This window comes from Ochlerotatus camptorhynchus, unplaced genomic scaffold, assembly GCF_037179485.1.
Source record: "Ochlerotatus camptorhynchus isolate MF236.1 unplaced genomic scaffold, CSIRO-AGI_Acam_v1.1 ptg000967l, whole genome shotgun sequence".
Lineage (NCBI taxonomy): Eukaryota > Metazoa > Arthropoda > Insecta > Diptera > Culicidae > Ochlerotatus > Ochlerotatus camptorhynchus.
This window is the reverse complement of record NW_027041404.1, coordinates 273,247-280,928: the sequence shown is the minus strand read 5'-3', so window position 1 is coordinate 280,928 and position 7,682 is coordinate 273,247.

Here is a 7,682-nt window from a genome sequence, read left to right as displayed (position 1 = left end):
ATTTTGGTAAGCATATATAAGAAAGTTTTTGTTTTGTGAGTGAAAGTTGATGGTGTACTATGCGTTTAGAATAAAGCATACAGTCCCTTTGTTGTGAGAGCATATTAGTTAATAGATGGACATATTACCCCGCCTAATTGAAGAACCCATAATTTTAGTGTCGCCGAAAAAAAAATCGTAAGTTTTATGTTAACTGCCAGTGAAGAAAAATAAATGATAACAGGTTATTTTTAATTCTCAAAGCAACTGATATACGTGATTATTTCGTTAATTAAAGTGAAAACGGTAAAAATATAGTTGCTTTTTCTTAAGAGGGGCGTATTATACCTGTTAACCCTATATTGAAAAACTGGAAAAATAAATTTTATAGGGGAAATGGCTCTAATGTTGGCCTATGGATCTAAGATTGGGCCAATCGCTAAAAATCTGCTATTTATCAATTTTATCTAGATGAACGCGTCATAAGGACGGTTCTTATGGATAGTTTTGGTTGCTATTGAAAATTTAGTCGATTGCCGAATTTATGTATGGGCCCAAATCAGAGGCATTTAGGCCGACATTACATCCATTTCCCCTATGTCACTTTTAGGGGGATGAAAACATTAAAAAAGCGCTTTACCATACCAAAAAAAAAAAAAAAAACCCTCAAAAACATCTTAAATGTCATAACGGCGCTAACTATTGCGTGCACACAAATTATAGTTGTATAAATTCAGGAATTTTTATTATTATTGGCCTTAATCCGTTTGCTCCGTGCCAGGAGTGCGTATGCAGGTCAGCCGTTTGAAAGTTTTCTCCGTACTATAAAAAAAAAACATTTGTTTATGTCTAACGTTGAGTCAATCAATTGGCAAATCAAAGTTGGCACTCGTGGAGAAAAGATGAACTATGAAAGTGATGATGGTTTCAAAATTTTACACGGTGAGGTATACGAGTTCAATCTTAAAATGCTTTTATTTTGCAAATGGAGCATTTTATTTAAATCTGGTTAATGCTACGTTAGTAGAAAACTTAAGGACTACTCAATAGATATATAATATAGAAAAAATAATTTCTTTTCAGATTTTTAGGTGTATGCATAGATTTCAGCTTTTCTACAACTGTAGCAACAACCAGATTTAAATACAATGCTCCATTTTCAAAACAAAAGCATTTTAAGATTGCACTCGTATACCTCTCCGTGGAAAATTTTGAAACCATCATCACTTTCATAGTTCGTCTATTCTCCACGAGTGGCAACTTTGATTTGCCAATTGGTTTGTACCTTTCTTTGCACAGCAAAAAAATTATTTTGATATCACGTCAAAGTGGATGCACTACAATCATGTCGAAAATATGGTGTAATATTACTTGCTAAAAAGGACAAAATTATCATTAATACAATGCATGAACTGACATTACGCTGCTTTTACTGCATTTGTTTATTTATGTGGTCATAAAAATTACATGAAATTTTCGACATGATTGTAGTGCATCCACTTTGATGTGATATCAAAATTATTTTTTTGCTGTGTGGTATAAGAATGGTATAAAGTCTAACGATTCGTATCACGGTGTGAAACGCACATTTCCGACGGTTAGTGGCGCGCGTTGAAGCGGAAAGCAACCATAAATGGTTTGGATGGGTGACGAGCTGAGGCAGCTGTGATGTTTTCAAGAGCAACTTGTGAATTGTGTTTTACTTGTTAGCAGCGAAGGTTGGAGGACCATGCGAAAACAGTATTTATTTTGCAGTTTCGATAAATCTGTTACATTTAATGCAATGATTACGAATGTTTTAGTTATTTTTTTTTAGGTTTCCATTCTGTCTGGCTCGATAAAATAAACTTTAAGAAACAAAGCTAGATATGCTATGACTATGTAAATGCAGAAATTAATGTATTCTACCGTTGATTTTGACGTTCAAGTCCATATTTGTGCTTCTGTCTCGAGCACACATAGCGTATGATTTATTTCGCTTTATAGAACATGAAAGCCACTCGACCAAATGTGCTACCACCATCGTGGACAGGGTTTGAACTGTTATCGATTTCTCATTGTGTATCCCACGGCATGAATTAAAATAAACGACCCAACTGTCATTATCTTTGGCGAAACCAATTTGTTTTAATGAATAGCAATCATAAATCATATGATTTATGAGTGTTTACAAAAATATAGCCATTTTTACCGCTCACTTCCAGGCCCAGAAATGAGCTGCAAGAATAAATTATTTCATTAATTCGTCATTTATATTCATTTGGTGGTGAAATAAATGGGTTCACTTAAAAGCAGCATAGTAAGACAGTCGAGCGGGAGTGTTTTGCAGCAGTGTTTTTAATGGAATCGGATGAAAATGTAGAAAATTTATCAATAATCACTCCTTTAGTCGAGACGTAAGTTTAATTATAGCTTCATCAAAAAGAGGTAGTTTATCCACCTCCCAAAAACTTCTATCCATTCTCAAATGGTCCCATTGTAGGAGCTCATAAATAATTTACGATTAACTGTTACGGATAACATTTTCAAGAGACATTTGTTACGCTTCTGCTGAAAGGCATCTAATTTTTTCGTGTATAAGAGGAATTTTGAATGAGACTGGGCGTTTCAAATTACCAACAAAAACACGACTTAATTTAACGGCGAATTAAACCTTTCCTAATGTTTCGTGTTTCGTTCTCGGACGTGTTAACTGCTGCATGGCAGAGGATTAACATTATTTATATTTACGCTGGCATTTGCGGGGCACTCTTTCGGCTACACATCAAACGTTTTACATACAAACATGTGATCTCCCAGTCCGGTCACATTTGAGATAATTTTCAAAGAAACAGCCAGATCAACCGCGGCAGGCGTAACAAAACTGCTTTCTGCTGACGGCGCTGAAGATTAATCAAAATTTATTGACCGTCAAACATTTCATCTTCACTGGGTATGCGGCATTCCGCCAAAAAAAACGTCGCACCGGATGCCGCGGCTTTGTGGCGGTTCGAATTTATGGCTGTGTTTGCTCATTAGTTGCGTAAATTAATTAAATCAATTTATAAGTGCCCTCGACATATACACAGTTAAACATATTTAAAAGTTTTGCAGTTAAAATATGTGCTCGTTTTGAAACGTTTTGAAATTACACGTTGAATTATCTATTGAATGTCTGAAAGCAGACACGTACACATTAATGTTAACTTACAATATATGTTGCTTTTTTGATAATTCCTAAAGAAAAACATTTTAATTGCATTTTAAACTGGCATATAAGAATGCAGATGAAATTAAATTTCAATTACTAAAAAAAAATTAAACTCAGTATTTAAAAAAAAACTAATGCTTAATCGATGCATGTATAATAAGGCGGGTCATGTTTGTTTGGCAGATTTCAACCCCTTGTTCCCCACTGCTTTTTAGATTTGTATTGAGGTCCAATAACTATGTAAAATTTGATTCAATTTGGTTGCTATCTGGATCTGCGGGGAACTTTTAATGTTTATGTCGAGGTTTGAATGGGAAACAGCTAATTAATGATCTTTATTAAGACTAAAAATGAGCAAAATTTCAAGAAGTTTAGTTCATTGTATTTTAAGATATTAAGGTATAGCTATTACTTTTAATAAACGCAACCAAATAAACCCAATACACTGAAGTCTTTTTTTACACGGTTTTTTTTACGCGGTTTTTTTTACATGGTTTTTTTTACATGGTTTTTTTACACGGTTTTCCACGATTTACACGGTACGTTTTTAACGATTTCTCGACAACGATACAACCTATCGACTTGATTCCAATCACATTATCCGTTTCAAGCTATAGGTAATCAAATGGCGTACTTAAAAAAATCACAATTTTTGGTGTATATACAGAAATTTTTAAAATATGTCTATATGGACCATATCATGCTTTAATTACAAATGGCATCAAAATCCGATTTTTTTAAAACATTTAAGCATGCGAAAAATCAAAAATTCGTAGGTTTTTTTTTATACGGTTTTTTTTACACGGTACGTATCCCCCGTGTAAAAAAAGACCTGAGTGTACTGTACCAATCTATCTATATATATAAAAATGAATTTCTGTCTGTCTGTCTGTCTGTCTGTCTGACCCTTATAGACTCGGAAATTACTGAACCGATTGGCGTGAAAATTTGTATACAGGGGTTTTTGGGGCCGTGGGAGGTTCTTATGATGGTTCGAGACCCCTCCCTCTTCTGTAAGGGGGGGCTCCCATACAAATGAAACAGAAATTTCTGCATAACTCGAGAACTAATCAAGCAAATGGAACCAAATTAGGCATGTGGGGGCGAGTGTGGGGGTATAAGGAGATAATCATAGGGGGTAGCCCCTTAGATAATAGGGGAGGGGTGGCTACGTACAATATAGCATGCTTTTTTTTAAATCGGCGCATAAACTCAAGCTAATATTGAATCCCGAGCAAGACCGGGCACACTCAGCTAGTAGTTGATAAATGTATGATGATTCAGCAACCAAAAATTCAGAAACGTATCTCCTAAAATTGGGCTTTACAGCAGTTCTTCTAAAATTTAAGGACATCTGTATGCTCCATTTTGAGATACCCTGTATATGCAAAAAGTTATTAATTATTTATCATTCAGCATTCAGGAGGGTATTTCAAGTGCAAGCTCGCTGATCTTACAAACGCAAGTAGGTGCACGCAGTGCATAAGTCCAAAAATAAACAAGCGACCACGGCACTATCTACATTCCACTGTTTTACTTTTAAACATTCGGCGTAATTGCCCGTTCTTCTACAATGGCCAGACTCAACAGCAAAGCAGCAACACGGGCAAAAAATTTGATTTAATTGATACAGGGTTAAATTTCCGTTAGATTCAACAGTGTCAAATGAAATTTTGATTTGTGGATCTATGAAAAATATTAAATCAATGTTATAAACATCACAATAGGGAATTTTGTATTCAATTGTATCTCTTTCTTACTTTACCAACATCATATTTAGCCTTGTAATTTTTTAAAATAATTATTTTTATTACCATTAAGTACTTCATCTTACTTAGTTGAAATCATGCTGTTTTATACTAGCCTTTTTCCGATTAAAAGTGACACAATGTAGTCGTAGCACCGACAAACCAACGTGACACTAGTTTCCAGGCCATGACCAAAAATATGAAACGGTAAATTTTAATGTCGGGTAATCGCAAATGTCAAATTGATCATGACAGAGCGATGACGTACATGCATGGATCATCTTGTTGAATAAATGTGTAAACTTAAACAAAGGCAAGCTGCAAGAATAGGTCGGTTTTGTGAAATTTATTGAGAAAATGTATTTTCAGAAATTCGGGACCGATGTGCAAGTAACGATAACACAGAATTCTTTACAGTTCGGAGCAACGTTCAAATATGTATGCGTTGAAGCTGTTGATTGGTCTAGAAAAGGAGAAGCGAATCATAAGCCAATTTTCGTAGCTGACTACCTACAGGTAGCTTCTGCCTTGATCAACCTCATCCCTCAGGCACTCAAATCGCACATTAGTCCTACGAAATAGTTCCCCTCAAGTGCATACCATACGGCAGAAGTATTGTTAAGGGGTCACCCACTGTAGCGGGTTAAAAAATTGACTTTTTTTTTGTTTTAAATAATAGTTTAGAGTTTAAAGAATACGGGACAGTTGGTTTTATACCCGGGAACACTTTATTTCGCATTATTTTGGGGCGGAGACTAGGGAACTACCTGCGCGCTCCCGGCATGAAACCATGTTTTACAAGTCGGACGGAAACAAAAGTCATATTTCTAATTGTGCCATCACTTAGACTACTGCAGTGCCACCTCGCTGCACATTTAAAAAAACAAAATTTAAGAAAACGTTGTTCCGCCCGACTTGAAAAATATTTTCAATAAAATGCTGAAAACCGCATTCTTTTAAAGTTTTTCTGTTCGACAAAAAAAAAATATCGCGAAATTGACGATTTTTTTCGGCTTCTACGCTGGCCTAATTCTTTAAATATATCCATCAATATTTTTACTTGAATAATGCAGTTGTCAAAGAGCAGGGGAAAATGAGAGGAAAGATTCAAACACAAAATCTAACTTTAGATTTTACATTAATATGTCGTCAATACTTGCATCAAAATAATTGTCAATACTTTTGAGTATCGATAATATTTTTGCTCGTGTGGTGTCCAGTTTATCCAACAGTCGAACCGAATTGCGAGACTATTTTTGTTCGTTTCGTTAAAGGAACCATCTTCGATGTAAAGGCATCAAAGGTTTGCCGGTAGGTATCCTTGCTAAGCCATAATTTTCAGTTTCCTGCTCGGTGGCGGATACGCAGTCGATGAAATTGTATTGCTACTACAGTCTTTTGTTCCTCCTGTTGCTGCTGCTCTTCAGAATGTAAACAACACTGGGCGCAAACTAATCAAGTGTGCATAGTATCCTCAAGTCATTTTTTCACGTGGGATATATACCATAGAGGTAACTCTAAGACCACTGGGTCCCGAAGAAAATCATTATTATTTTTGGCTCACTCAGTACCAGAACAACGGTCCCAAGCAGTCCCAAGCTATTTCACTCACCCCTGCATGTTCTGCATGAATCCACACACCCCTGATGTTATCTGTCAAACTTTCATAGCGAATCAAAACAAACATAGTGTAGTAATAGAATTTCAACTAGAATAGGGTACGTTAATCGTTTGCTTGGGACCAATAGGCTACTAAAGTAGTGAGCCAATTTAAAATCGTTAGTTTCGTATTGATTGTTGTATATACTGTGTAAAAATAAAACCGCCTAAGAAAACCGTGTAAAAAAGAGAATTCTATACATTTTACCACAACAATAGTTAATCCTCCGGCAAAGTACTCAATATGTTTCTCTCGAAACGATTTTTTACCAATAGTCAATCTTACGAGATTACAGGTACCTGAGAGAAATAATGATAATGATGTTGCTTCTCATAGCGGGTAGGTTACAGCTTTCTGTTAAAGTTCATTCATGAATTGTCTCGTAAAATAGTCCATACCACAGACCATACATGTGATCACGGTTGTAGGTATTATAACGTATTTAAATTTGAATTTTTGGAACTAATTCTGTTGCATCTTGTACAAGTCACACGTCGGTTTGTCGGTGGTCATAGAATTCAAAGAAAAAGATCACACGAGACTGGCCAGTACGTTGGTAATAATTTAAACAAATAGTTAATTTTACAGCAGTAAAGAACAAGTTTTATTAGATTAAATCCATTACTGTGTAAAATACAAGCTCATAAAATATACGGTTTTAATATAATCAGCGAGGCAGAGTCGTAGAAAACGCAAAAGTATCAAGAAAAAAACAATCTGAACGCAAATCGGTAGAGCCAAATGCCACCGTAACTTTGTGCTATATCACACAATGTGTATGTGTGCACTAGTCTCGTAAAAATACGATCTGGTGTAGTCGGAGCAGGGGTGCAGGCTAGCTCAAGCATTTGCCTGCAGCCGGCTTATGCTACAGTTGGTCGAATGTGGACAAAAATATGAAATATGTAGTGTAATACTTGACCAGGACAGTAGCGGAAGGCACATGCAGTGGAATCACTTAGTCCTGTGGTTTTATGCGACGGGGTGAACTAGTCCTTTTCACTTATCTGCGAAAATTATCGTTCGGGTTAGTCGGTGTGGTCGCTGGTAACATCGGGATATACTGTGGATATTATAGCTGGTTAGACATTTCCACAGTTATTCT